A 14656-nucleotide genomic window follows, 5' to 3' on the forward strand; every position below is an offset into this window, starting at 1 on the left:
CTGGGATTACACGTGTGAGCCACTGCACCAGGTCAAACCTAATTTTTTTTTTTTTGAAACAGAGTTTCACTCTTGTCCAGACTGGAGTGCAATGGCAAAATCTCAACTCACTGCGACCTCTGCCCCACCCATCCCCACCCCAGGTTCAAGCAATTCTCCTGTCTCAGCCTCCTGAGTAGCTGGGATTACAGGCAGCTGCCACCACGCCCAGCTAATTTTTGTATTTTTAAAATTTATTTTTAGTTTTTTGAGATGGAGTCTTGCTATGTTGCCCAGGCTGGAGTACAGTGGTGCAAACTTGGCTCACTGCAACCTCTGTCTCCCAAGTTCAAGCAATTCTCCTGCTTTGGCCTTCCAAGTAGCTGGGATTACAGGTGCACGCCACTACACTGGCTAATTTTTATATTTTTAGTAGAGATGGGGTTTTGCCATGTTGGCCAGACTGGTCTGGAACTCCTAACCTTGTGATGCGCTTGCCTCAGCCTCCCAAAGTGCTGGGATTATAGGCATGAAGCCAAACTCTGTCTCCAAAAAAAAAAAATTAGGTTTAGGTTTGGCCTGGTGCAGTGGCTCACACCGTGCCCGGCCATAATTTTTGTGTTTTTAGTAGAGACGAGGTTTCACTATGTTGGCCAGGCTGGTCTTGAGCTCCTGACCTCAGGTGATCCACCCACCTCGGCCTCCCAAAGTGCTGGGATTACAGGCGTGAGCCCCCGTGCTTGGCAAAACCTGAATTTTTAACTAGCACGCTAGGTGAATTTTATCAGGACAGTGAACCAGGACTCTCTGAAATCCCTTTCCCGGGATAGTCAACTAGGCTTTCAATTTAAACTTGCATTTGAAGCTTGAAGAGACTCAGACTGACTTACCCAGACCCTAACACACACCAGCTGTCTCCATGGTTGTGCCAGGTGGTGAAGTATACAGGGCAGCAGGAAACCAGGCCCGGTTCTCAGGTGGATCCCGCACTTGCACCTCTGTTAGAGCCCCGGCCCTGAGGGCACAGGGCCAAATTGCCACAGAGCTCCAGAGGAATCTGTCTCTCCCATCCCCCACCCCAAGACTGAGCTGCTGGAGGAGAGAGACCAGGTTTTTTCACTTTTATTGGTTAACTCTCTTTAGTCGCCCCTTCTTCCTGCAGACACCTTGGGGACTTTCAGTAATTGTCAGCTGAATGAATAAATTAATGACAGGGAGACAGACGTGTTAACAGCTAACAGTAATTCAAGCAGAATGGAGTAAGTGCTAAATAGTGGTGGAATGAGTCATGAATGCTGACAGGGAAGGAAGAGGGAAAAAGGCATTCATTCTCTCCCCCTCCACTGTCAAAACAGTGCCTTCACTCTTCCTCCCTCCTCTCTTACAGGCACAAGAGAGCAGAAGATGTATGTGTATAGTTTCAAGAACAGTTTCAAAGCAAACACCCATATAGTCACCCCCATGTGCTGGCCCCCAGGATAAGAAATAGAACCTTACCAGAACCTCAGAAGCCTTTCCTCCTTTCCTGGCCCCCTCCATGACATTATTATTCCCTGCCTCTTGCCTTCATCTAACTTCTAATCTGATTCTGAGGGGAATCATTTTCTTACTTTTTTTTTTTTTTGAGACAGAGTCTCTCACTCTGTCACCCAGGCTGGAGTGCATGGCACGATCTTGGCTCCCCACAACCTCTGCCTCCCAGGTTCAAGGGATTCTCCTGCCTCAGCCTCCCGAGTAGCTGGGATTACAGGCATGCGCCACCATGCTCGGCTAATTTTGTATTTTTAGTAGAGATGGGGTTTCTCCATGTTGGTCAGGCTGGTCTTGAACTCTCGACCTCAGGTGATCTGCCCGCCTCGGCCTCCCAAAGTGCTGGGATTACAGGAGTGAGCCACCGTGCCTGGGTCATTTTTTTACTTTTCTTAAAAATTTTTTTTTTTTTTTGAGACAGAGTCTCACTCTGTTGCACAGGCTGGAGTGCAGTGGCATAATCTCGGCTCACTGCAACCTCCACCTCCTGGGCTCAAGTGATCCTCCTGCTTCAACCTCCCGAGTAGCTGGGATTACAGGCACCGACGACCACACCCAGCTAATTTTTTTTTTTTTTTTTTTTTGAGACGGAGTCTTGCTCTGTCGCCCAGGCTAGAGTGCAGTGGCCGGATCTCAGCTCACTGCAAGCTCCGTCTCCCGGGTTTACACCATTCTCCTGCCTCAGCCTCCGGAGTAGCTGGGACTACAGGCGCCCGCCACCTCGCCCGGCTAGTTTTTTTATATTTTTAGTAGAGACGGGGGTTTCACCATGTTAGCCAGGATGGTCTCGATCTCCTGACCTCGTGATCCGCCCGTCTCGGCCTCCCAAAGTGCTGGGATTACAGGCTAGAGCCACCGCGCACGGTCTAATTTTTTTCTTTTTTGTAGAGATGGAGTTTCACCATGTTGGCCAGACTGCCTCTGGTCTCGAACTCCTGACCTCAAGTGATCTGCCTACCTTGGCCTCCCAAAGTGTTGGGATTACAGGCATTACCACTGCATCTGGCCATTTTCTTACCTTTCTTTATGGTTTGACTGTGAATGTCTATGTCACAAGACAAGACGTTGCCTTGTTTTGAATGTATGACCACACGTTTTCTTCTGTGGCTTGCTTCTTTATTCAACATTTTTTGGACTTTTGCCTGTGTCGATGCTTGTGGCTATAGCTATACATTCTCACTGCTGCATGGCCGATTCTATTGTATAAACATACCTCAATTTACTTAGCCATTCTTCTGTTGATGGTCATTTGGATTGTGTCCAGTCTTTGGCAATTACTAACAATGCTGCTGTATGTGACTCCTAATGCACACATCTATTTAATACATTTAAGAGGAAGTGCTGGGTCATGGGGTATGTGATTTTCAACTTTCCCAGGTAATGCCTAACTGTTTTCTGAAATGCGTCTGCTTCTAGACTGTCTCATCTGCAGTTCAACTTACTCAGTAGCACTGGGGTAGTCTCTCTTCACAGGTAACACCAATTGAGCTCTTTTGGTTTCATCAGGGTAAGAGTCTGGGGAAAGGGGAGGAAAAAAACGGTCAGGTGTGGCTGGGTGCGGTAGCTCACACCTGTAATCCCAGCACTTTGGGAGGCCAAGGCAGGTGGATCACAAGCTCAGGAGATTGAGACCATCCTGGCTAACATGGTGAAACCCCGTCTCTACTAAAACTACAAAAAAATTAGCCAGATGTGGTGGCGGGCGCCTGTAGTCCCAGCTACTCAGGAGGTTGAGGCAGGAGAATGGCATGAACCCAGGAGGCGGAACTTACAGTGAGCCGAGATCATGCCATTGCACTGCACTCCAGCCTGAGTGACAGAGCGAGACTCCATCTCAAAAAAAAAAAAAAAAAGAAAAAAAAGAAAGGCAGGTGTGGTGGCTCACACACTAGCACTTTGGGAGGCTAAGGAAGGAGGATCAATTGAGTCCAGGAATTAGAGATGATCATACCCCTGTATGCCAGCCTGTGGGCAACAGAGTGAGTCCCTATCTCAAAAAAAAAAAAAAAAGAAAAGAAAAGAAAAATGGTGCATAGACCCCCGATGGGAGTAAGCCCAAGGTTTATTGGCTACTGTGAAAGTCAGTTAAAATTATTTTTTTCTGGCTGGCTGCAGTGGCTCATGCCTGTAATCCTGCCTGTAATCCCAAGGTGGGCAGATCACCTGAGGTCAGGAGTTCGAGACAAGCCTGACAACCTTGCAAAATCCTGTCTCTACAAAAATACAAAAACAGGCACCTGTAATCCCAGGTACTAGGGAGACTGAGGCAGGAGAATCACTTGAACCCAGGATGCGGAGGTTGCAGTGAGCCAAGGTCACACCACTGCACTTTAGCCTGGGTGACAGAGCAAGACTCCATCTCAAAAAAACAAAAACAAGCAAACAAAACAAAACCCCAAAACAAAAAAATTATTTTTTTCTGTAACAGAAATCCCCAAATAACAGCAGATTAAACAAAACAGAAATACATTTCTGTCCCACATAAATGAAGGTCTGAAGTCAGCTATCCAGACTGATATAGTGCTCCATAAGGTAGGTTCCTTTGCTCTTGTTCCACTGTCTCTGCAAATGGCTTGAGCTGCTTGAGCTCCAGCCATCACGTCTATATATTAGCCAACAAGAAGGAGGAAAGACAAAAAGAATTTTTTGTCCCTTTCCTTTGAATACACTTTCAGAAAGTCATACAGGCACTGCATATATTCCAGTGGCCAGAGCTTAATATCTCAGAAAGAAAGAACTGCAAGTGATACTGGGAAATGTAGTCCTTGTTCTTGGTGGCTGTGTGCCCAGCTAAAAGCTGGGAGTTTCATGATTAAGGAAAGAGGGAGAATGGATTTGCAGGACAATGAACAATCTCTGCTATGGATATCCTTGCTCAGGAAAGCACTTCTGGGTAGGTCTGCCTAATGCTTTTACTACACACACTTACAGATACACATCTCACAAGTCAAAATGGAGAGTAAAATAGGTATTTAGCAATGTCACGTCTTTATTTTATTTTTTGAACAGAGTTTTGCTCTTGTTGCCCAGGCTGGAGTGTAATGGTGCGATCTCAGCTCATTGCAACCTCTGCTTCCCAGTTCAAGCAATTCTCCTGCTTCAGCCTCCCAAGTAGCTGGAATTACAGGCATGTGTCACCATGCCCAGATAATTTTGTATTACTGGTAGAGACAGGGTTTCACCAGGTTGGCCAGGCTGGTCTCAAACTTCTGACCTCAGGTGATCTGCCCGCCTCAGCCTCCCAAAGTGCTAGAATTACAGGTGTGAGCCACCACACCTGGCAATGCCTTGTCTTTAAATATTACAAGATATACTCTCTGTTCATCTAGGAAACTATGGTACCCAAATGGTGAGTATTAAAGTAAGTTTCAGCTGGGCTCAGTGGCTCGTGCCTGTAATGCTAGCACTTTGGGAGGCGGAGGCAGGTGGATCATGAGGTCAGGAGATTGAGACCACCCTGGCCAACATGGTGAAACCCCATCTTTTAAAATACAAAAAATTAGCTGGGCATGGTGGCACGCGCCTGTAGTCCCAGCTATCTGGGAGGCTGAGGCAGGGGAATCGCTTGAACCCAGGAGGCAGAGGTTGAAGTGAGCTGAGATCACGCCACTGCACTCCAGCCTGGCAACAGAGCAAGACTCCGTCTCAAAAAAAAAAAAAAAAGATTAAAAAACCCGGCTGGGCGTGGTGGCTCAAGCCTGTAATCCCAGCACTTTGGGAGGCCGAGACGGGTGGATCACGAGGTCAGGAGATCGAGACCATCCTGGCTAACACGGTGAAACCCCGTCTCTACTAAAAAATACAAAAAACTAGCCGGGCGAGGTGGCGGGCGACTGTAGTCCCAGCTACTCGGGAGGCTGAGGCAGAAGAATGGCGTAAACCTGGGAGGCAGAGCTTGTAGTGAGCTGAGATCTGGCCACTGCACTCCAGCCTGGGCCACAGAGTGAGACTTCGTCTCAAAAAAAAAAAAAAAACAACCCACCATCACCAACAAAACAGTAAGTTTCTTCCCCTCTTGTTGTAGGCTTGTCATCTTCTTCTCTGAGTCCCCTACTTCTCATTTGTTAAGGCTACAGCTTTTCTCCTGGGCCTTTCCTAAGGAACTGGTACTTACATCCCCTTTGATACATAAACACTGCCCTGAAACCCAGGCGAGATGACCTGGGAACCACATGTCAAGCCCAGTATATATGTAAACTGAACTGTGAAGAAACCCATTTACTTTATTTTAGTTTTTTAATTTTAATTTTTTTTTTTTTTTTTTTTTTTGAGATGGAGTCTCTCTCTGTCACCCAGGCTAGAGTGCAATGGCATGATCTTGGCTCACTGCAAACTCCGCCTCCTGGGTTCAAGCTATTCTGCCTCAGCCTCCTGAGTAACTGAGATTACAGGTGCCCACCACTACACCCGGCTAATGTTTGTATTTTTAGTAGAGATGGGGTTTCACCATGTGGGCCAGGCTGGTCTTGAACTCCGGACCTCAAGCGACCCACCTGCCTAGGTCTCCCAAAGTGCTGAGATTACAGACGTGAGCCACTGTGCTCATGTGGCACATGTGTCTAATTCCAGCTACTCAGGAGGCTGAGGCAGGAGAATCACCTAAAGCCTGGAGGTGGAGGTTGCAGTGAGCCTAGATGGTGCCATTGCACTCCAGCCTGGGTGACAAGAGCAAAACTCTGTCTCAAAAAAAAAAAAAGAATTAAAAGCAGGGTATCATAGAGTTATTTGGACACCCACCTTCATAGCAGGATTGTTCCAAAAGTCAAAAAGTGGAAGCAACCCAAATGTCCATTGACAGATGAATGGAGCAACAAAATGTGATATGTATATGCAGTAAGATATTCATTTCAGCCTTAAGAAGAAAGGAAATTCTTACATTCTACAATGGATAAACCTTGAGGACATCATGCTAAGTGGAACATGCCAGTCACAAAAAGACAAATACTATGCAATTCCATTTACTTGTGGTACCTAGAATAGTCCAAATCCCAGAGAGAGAAAATAGAAGAGGGGCTGCCAGGGGCTGGGAGAGGGGAGAACGGGGAATTGTTGCTTAACAGGTAGGGTACAGAGTTTCAGTTTTGCAAGATGAAAAGAGTTCTGGAAATTGGTTGCACAGCAATGTGAATGTAATTAATACTAGTGAACTGTGCCCTTGAAATGATTAAGATGGTTAATTTTATGTTATGTGTATTTTACCATAATTAAAATAATAATACTTTTTAAACTTTTTTTTTTTTTTTTTTTTTTTTTTGTTTGAGATGGAGTCTTGCTCTGTCACCCAGGCTAGAGTGCAATGGTGGCATGATCTCAGCTCACTGCAACCTCCGTCTCCTGGGTTCAAGCAATTTTCCTGCCTCAGCCTCCCGAGTAGCTGGGATTACAGGCACCCGTCACTGCGAGTGCCTACTTTTTTTGTATTTTTAGTAGAGACGGGGATTCATCATCTTGGCCACACTGGTCTCGAGCTCCTAACCTCGTGATCCACCCGTCTCAGCCTCCCAAAGTGCTGGGATTACAGGTGTGAGCCACCACGCCCGGCCTAAATTTCTTTTAAAAAGACACCAGGCCGGGCGTGGTGCTCACGTCTGTAATCATAATACTTCGAGAGGCCGAGGCTGGTGGATATTATTATCAAAATAATTAGTTATTTTAGGCAAATACTCTGCTGAATCATATGGCAATTTTTTTTTTTTTTTTTTTTGAGATAGAGTCTCACTCTGTCGCCCAGGGTGGAGTGAAGTGGTGCCATCTCAGTTCACTGCAACCTCCGCCTCCTGGGTTCAAGCAATTCTGCATCAGCCTCCCGAGTAGCTGGGACTACAGGCACGCACCACCACACTTGGCTAATTTTTGTATTTTTAGTAGAGACAGGGTTTCACCGCCGGGCGCGGTGGCTCAAGCCTGTAATCCCAGCACTTTGGGAGGCCGAGACGGGCGGATCACGAGGTCAGGAGATCGAGACCATCCTGGCTAACCCGGTGAAACCCCGTCTCTACTAAAAATACTAAAAATAGAAAAACCTAGCCGGGCGAGGTGGCGGGCGCCTGTAGTCCCAGCTACTCGGGAGGCTGAGGCAGGAGAATGGCGTGAACCCAGGAGGCGGAGCTTGCAGTGAGTTGAGATCTGGCCACTGCACTCCAGCCTGGCGACAGAGCGACGAGACTCCGTCTCAAAAAAAAAAAAAAAAAAAAAAAAGAGACAGGGTTTCACCATGTTGGTCAGACTGGTCTTGAACTCCTGACCTCAGGTGATCCACCTGAGTGGTGTGAGCCACTGTGCCCGACCTGGATTATATGGTAATTCTATGTTTTATTTATTTACGAGACAAGGTCTCACTCTGTCACCCAGGCTGCAGTGCAGTGATGTGATCATAGTTCACTGCAACCTTGAACTCCTGGGCTCAAGGTATCCTTCTACCTCTGCCTCCCAAAGCACTGAGATTACAGGCATGAGCCACCACACTCAGCCCATGTTTATTTATTTATTATTATTATTATTATTATTATTATTATTTTTTGAGACAGGGTCTCGCTCTGTTACTCAGGCTGGAGTGCAGTGGTGTGATCACAGCTCACTGCAGCCTTCACCTAGTTCAAGTGATCCTCCCGCCTCAGTTTCCCAAGTAGCTGGCCCCACAGGTGCACACCACCATGCCCAGCTAATTAAATTTTTTTTTGTAGAGATGGGGGCCTCTCTGTGTTGTCCAAGCTGGTCTTAAACTCCTGATCTCAAGTGATCCTCTTGCTTTGGCCTCCCAAAGGGCTGAGACTATAAGTGTGAGCCACCACACCTGGTCTATGTTTAATTTTTTGTGGGACTGCCATACTCTTTTCCACAGCAGCTGCACGATTGTACATTTCTACCCATAGTGCACAAGAATTTCAGTTTCTCCATATCCTTGCTAAGGCTTGTTATTTTCTGGTTTTTATTTACGTTTAAAATATTTATTTATTTATTTACATACTTACTTACTTACAGAGACAGAGTCTTGTTCTGTTGCCCAGGCTGGAGTGCAGTGCAGTGGCATGATCATAGCTTACTATAGGATTGAACTCCTGGGCTCAAGGATCCTACTATCTCAGCCTCCCCAGTAGCTGGGACTATAGGCATGTGTGACCATGCTTGGCTAATTTTTTAATTTTGTGTAGAGACAGGGTCTGGCTATGTTGACCAGGCTGGTCTCCAACTCCTGGCCTCAGATGATCCTCCCAGTTTGGTCTCCCAAAGTGCTGAGATTACAGGTGCGAGCCACTGTGCCCAGCCTATTTTTAAATATATTTTTAAATTTTTCATTGTAACCATCCTTTTTTTTTTTTTTTTTTTTTTGAGACGAGGTCTCATTTTGTCCCATATGTTGGAGTGCAATGGCACAATCTTGGCTCACTACAGCCTCTACCTCCTGAGTTCAAGCAACCCTCTTGCCTCAGCACCCCCAAGTAGCTGGGACTACAGGTGCGTGGCACTACCTGCCTAATTTTAAATATTTTTTTGTAGAAGCAGGGTTTAGCTGTGTTGCCCAGGCTGGTCTTGAACCCCTGAGCTCAAGCGATCCTCCTGCCTTGACCTCCCAAAGTGCTGGGATTACAGAAGTGAGCCACCGCACCCAGCCAGATAGTAGCCATCTTAATGGAGTGAGATGGCTTACTTTTAAAAATTATTTCTAAACTGAACCCAGACCCTGGCATATCAGATGTGGTTACAGAGTGAATGCATCTGACAAACAATTGAGGTAATTTTGTTTTCCAGGGTTTGTTCCATGAATAAACAGTCTCTGAGAGGCTGGTATCTTGTCCAAGTGTCAAGAGCCTGAATTTGAATTGTCTAACTGAAAGGCAGCATATTCTGTATGAAGCAGTGGCCCCCAAAGCCCACCGCCCTCTGTCCTCAAGGGGAGCGGCTTCTTTCACAGGAGAGGCCGCTCCTGCTGTAGTCACCTCTCTACCTGGTTCCACCCTATGCAAGGCAAACAAACCCAGAAGAAAGAAACCCATTGCCGTGCAAAATCCAGTGACCCCAAACCCAACCAGACCACCAGGGATGTTCTGGGAGTCTGGGCTGGGGACAGGAGCACAGCCAGCCCTCCCCTGCAACACCCAGTGCCTGGTGGGGCAGAGCGAGTCACATTTCAGCCTCACTCACAGGCCAGCTTGAAATGTGGCCCAGCCGCCACTGCCTCCTGAGAACTCCTCCGGATGCCTGCAGGCTCATGCGGGGCTGAGTCACTTCCTCACCTTAATTCTCCCCTAATACCTTCCCTTTCTCTGCCGCTTTACTCCTGGCACCACTGTCTGGGTGTGGAATGTCTGGGGAAGCTGTGCAGGTGGGTTGGCTGAGCTGTCTGCCCAGATACCACAAACATGGCTGGGGAGAGAGGATGCAGGGTTAAAAGTAAAGCCAGATTTGTCTGCTGGCTCTTAAGCGCGTCCTAATCCCCTCAGTCAGTTTTGATCTTCGCAAACATGAGCACAGGTCAATATCTCTAAGCAGGGATCCTGAGGGGCTGGTGGAGGATGGAGGAGAGGATGGATGAAGAGGAACAAGAAGTGAGGGGACTGTGATGGCTGCTTTGGCTTTTAGAAACTTCCATCCCACCTTACTTTCCCTAGGGAAGCTCCCACCTCCCATCCCTGGGAGAACAGACTGCATCCTGAAAGGTCAAGTTCCAGGTCATGATAAATATGATGGTTTCCTGGATGAGTCTAAGGAGGCATCATTAATATTTTCAGCCTATTTCCGGAAGTCCTGCTGTTCCTCTTACCTACGCGTATGCTGTCCTTCCCTGTGTACAACTTAACTTTCCTTTTCAGGTTTTGGATGCTTTGTCTTTACATTGCTTTGTGTGTTTGCCTGCCTCAGGCTGTATGTTTGGAGATAGAAATTGAGTCAAAGTTTTAATTTTTATTTAAGTTATTCATTTACATAGTTTAAAAAGTCAAACGATGGTGCAAGACTTATGAAAAAGAGCCCTCTCCCTTCCCCTTAGCAGAGATAATCACCTTCATTTTTTTTTTTTTTTTTTTGAGACAGGGTGTCGCTCTGTCACCCAGGCTGGAGTGCAGTGATGTGATCTCAGCTCACTGCAACCTCCACCTCCCAGATTCAAGCGATTCTCCTCTTGCCTCAGCCTCCCGAGTAGCTGGGACTATAGGTGTATGCCACTATACCTGGCTAATTTTTGTATTTTTAGTAGAGACGGGGTTTCACCATGTTGGCCAGGCTGGTCTTGAGCTCCTGACTTCAAGTGATCCGCCCGCCTCGGCCTCCCAAAGTGCTGGGAATACAGGCATGAGCCAGTACACCTGGCCATCTTCAATTTTTATAGCTCATTCTTTTGGCATTTATCTCCATTTCCCTCAATAATATTATTTTATTACTACGTCATACTTTTTCAGTTTTAGGCACTATTTATTGTCTTCCATACTCGAACAACTCACACACCCTTCCTGGCCTCCATCTTTCCACTATAGTCATACAATAATTTGATTAGAACAATAGCCAGTGTTTACATTATTACCACTATTACCATGTCATGGACTATGTACAATTTTTTATTTTCCCTGGAGCTAATAATTATCTCCACCCCCACTTTATTTACTTAGTTTCCTACATATTTAATGCTAAGCTCTTTCAGTTGTTGAAATCTTCCCTCAATACTTTCAGATGATAGTCTACCAATTTTATTTTCTTGAAGAAACCTCTCTTAGACATGGCTGGGCACAGTGGCTCACACCTGTAATCCCAGCACTTTGGGAGGATAACATGGGTGGATCGCCTGAGGTCAGGAGTTTGAGACCAGCCTGGCTAGCATGGTAAAACCCTGTCTCTACTAAAAATACAAAAAATTAGCCGGGTACGGTGGCAGGTGCTTGTAATCCCGGCTACTCGGGAGGTTGTGGCAGAATAATTGCTTTAACCCGGGAGGCGGAGGTTGCAGTGAGCCGAGATCATACCATTGTATTCCAGCCTGGGTGACAAGAGCAAAACTCCGTCTCAAAAAAAAGAAAAGAAGAAATCTCTCTTAGACATTTCTGACCTTATCTGGTCTAGGCTGGTTGTCCTACAGGACTGTTGCATTGTTGTCATCTTGCAGTCTCTTTTTACCAACATCCTGGGGGATTCTCTTTATCTATCACATGTCAGATTCCTGTTTCCCCTTGTCTTTTTCTTGGTTTACTACCTTATTTTGGTGAAACACATCCTTCAGGAGCCTCTTGAGTATATAAACATTTTTTACTGTACCTTAAATGACTCAAATGTCTTTTTCTATCTTCAACCTTGATTGATAGTTTGGTTGGGTATAAAATTTTAAGTTGTATGGCTGGTTACCATGGCTCACACCTGGAATCCCAGCACTATGGGAATACGAGTTGGGCAGATCACTTGAGGTCAGGAGTTTGAGACCAGCCTGGCCAACTTGGTGAAACCCTGTCTCTACTAAAAATACAAAAAATTAGCCAGGTCTGGTGGCTAATGCCTATAATCCCAGCTATATGGGAGACTGAGGCAGGAGAATTGCTTGAAGTCAGAAGACGGAGGTTGCAGCAAGCTGAGATTGCACCACTACACTCCAGCCTGGGTGACGGAGTGAGACTTTGTCTCAAAAAAAAAAAAAAAAAAAATTACGTTGGAGATGATTTTCCTTTGGAAATTAGAAAGCATTGCTTGTCTTCTAACTTCCAGTGCATCTATTGAGACATTCAAGCCACTCTTAATTCCTGACCTGCTCCCCTTTCCCTTCGGAAACTTGCAGGATCTTCTCTTTGTCTTCAGTGTTCTAAATCACAATGATTTGTCTTGATGTTGGTCTCTTTTCATCCATTGGGCCAAGAACATCTTGGACCCTTTTAAACTGGAAATATGTGTCTCCGTTTTTGAAAATTTTCTTTGGGTGTTTTATTTTATTTTATTTTATTTTATTTTGAGATGGAGTCTTGCTCTGTCACCCGGGCTAGAGTGCAGTGGCACAATCTTGGCTCACTGGAACCTCCACCTCCCAAGTTCAAGTGATTCTCCTGCCTCAGCCTCCTGAGTAGCTGGGATTACAGGTGCCCGTCACCACACCTGGCTAATTTTTTTGTATTTTTAGTACAGATGAGTTTTCATATGTTGGCCAGGCTGGTCTCAAACTCCTGACCTCATGATCCACCCGCCTTGGCCTCCCAAAGTGCTAGAATTACAGGTGTGAGCTATCATGCCCAGCCCAGGTGTTTCTTTGAGCATTTCCTCCACTCCTTCTTCTCTGTTGTTTGTTTGTTTGTTTATTTTTCTGGAATTCCTATTATTCAGAAAGTGGAATTCCTGTATTAGGCCTCTAATTTTCTTATCTCTTCTCTCCTATTTTCTGTGACTATGTTTTTGTAAGCTTTCCTCAATTTTATATTCCAATCCTTCTACTGAGTTTTTGATTTCTCACATTATATTTTTAAGTTTAAAGAGCTCCTTTTTGTCCTTTGAATGTTCCCCTAAAAAAAAAAAAAAAAAATAGTGGCCAGGCATGGTGGCCCATACCTGTAATCCCAGCACTTTGGGAGGCTAAGGTGGAGGACTGAAATCAGGAGTTCAAAACTAGCCTGGGCAGCAAAGTGAGACCCCATCTCTACAAAAAAATAAAAAGATTAGTTGAGTGTGATGGCATGTGCCAGTAGTCCCAGCTACATGGGAGGCTGAAGCAGGAGGGCTGCTTGATTCCAGGAAGTCAAGGCTGCAGTAAGTCATGTTCGCACCACTGTACTCCAGTCTAGGTGAAAGAGTGAGACACGGTCTCAAAAACAACCAAAACCCCAACAGTATTGTGTTTTTGTCTCAGGTTTATGTATTTGCAAATTGAATGTCTATATACATTATACTCTTGCTGGGCATAGTGGTTTGCACCTTTAGTGCTAGTTCCTGGGGAGGCAGGGGCAGGAAGATCGCTTGAGCCCAGGAGTTTTGGGCTGTAGCATGCTATGCCGATCGGGTATCCATACTAAGTTTAGCATCAGTATGATGACCTCCTGGGAGCAGAGGACCATCAGGTTGCCTAAGGAGGGGTGAACTGGCCCAGATCAGAAAAGGAGCTGGTTGGTAGTTTAAATTGCATTGCATCGAAGAAATAGGTGGTGGGATCTTGCTGGGCGTTTGATTAGCCCTTTCTCTGTCTTGCTTGTTTGAGCTTCAGCAGAATTCGAAACGACTGGCAATAAGGCTGGGAAGGACTCTGGAAAAACCAAGACAAAGGCGGTTTCCCACTCACAGAGAGCCGGCCTGCAGTTCCCAGTGGGACATACTCATCGACACCTGAGATCTAGGACAACCAGTCACGGGCATGTGGGTGCAACTGCTGCAGTGCATAGCATAGCATCCTGGAGTAACTCACCACAGAGCTACCTGAACTGGCAGCAAAGGCATCAAAAGACTTCAAGGTAAAGCGTATTACCCCTTGTCACTTGCAACTTGCTGTTTGTGAAGATGAAGAATTGGATTCTCTCATCAAGGCTACAATTGCTGGTGGTGGTGTCATTCCACACACTCACAGATCTCTGATGGGCAAGAAAGGACAACAGCAGACTGCCTAAAGGCTGTCTGGATTCCTTATTATCTCAGTACTCTAAGTACTCTACCAACTGTCCAGCATGGTGATTCCAGTGGACTGTATCGCTGTGAAAAACACAATTTCATCTTTTTTTCTTTTTTTTTTTTTTGGTAGATGGAGTTTTGCTCTTGTTGCCTAGGCTAGAGTGCAATGGCGTGATCTCAGCTCACTGCAACCTCCGCCTCCCAGGTCCAAGCGATTCTCCTGGCTCAGCCTCCTAAGTAGCTGGGATTACAGGCGTGCGCCACCATGCCCGGCTAACTTTTGTATTTTTAGTAGAGATAGGGTTTCATCGTGTTGGCCAGGCTGGCCTCAAACTCCTGACATCAGGTGATCCGCCTGCCTTGGCTTCTCAAAGTGCTGGGATTACAGGCATGAGCCACCGCTCTCAGCCCAAGTTTGTCTTTTTGTAATTGTATCTGAGCAAGCTGGAAGTTTAATTAGCTTTCCAACCGACCAATTTCTGCATTCTAGTCTTAACCATATTTAAGTGTTACTATGGCTTCAAAGAAGCTATTGATTCCAAAGTAGTGGGTTTTGATTATGTTTTTCAAAAACTGGATTTTAACAGTG

At 46.0% G+C, this 14656-nt stretch overlaps 1 pseudogene; it reads left to right on the forward strand.

The window, feature by feature from the left end:
• The first annotated feature begins 9467 nt into the window (after positions 1–9467).
• LOC111537973 lies at positions 9468–14066 on the forward strand (annotated as a pseudogene).
• The last annotated feature ends 590 nt before the right edge of the window (positions 14067–14656 follow it).

Source organism: Piliocolobus tephrosceles, chromosome 9 (genome assembly GCF_002776525.5).
Source record: "Piliocolobus tephrosceles isolate RC106 chromosome 9, ASM277652v3, whole genome shotgun sequence".
Taxonomy (NCBI): Eukaryota; Metazoa; Chordata; class Mammalia; order Primates; family Cercopithecidae; genus Piliocolobus; species Piliocolobus tephrosceles.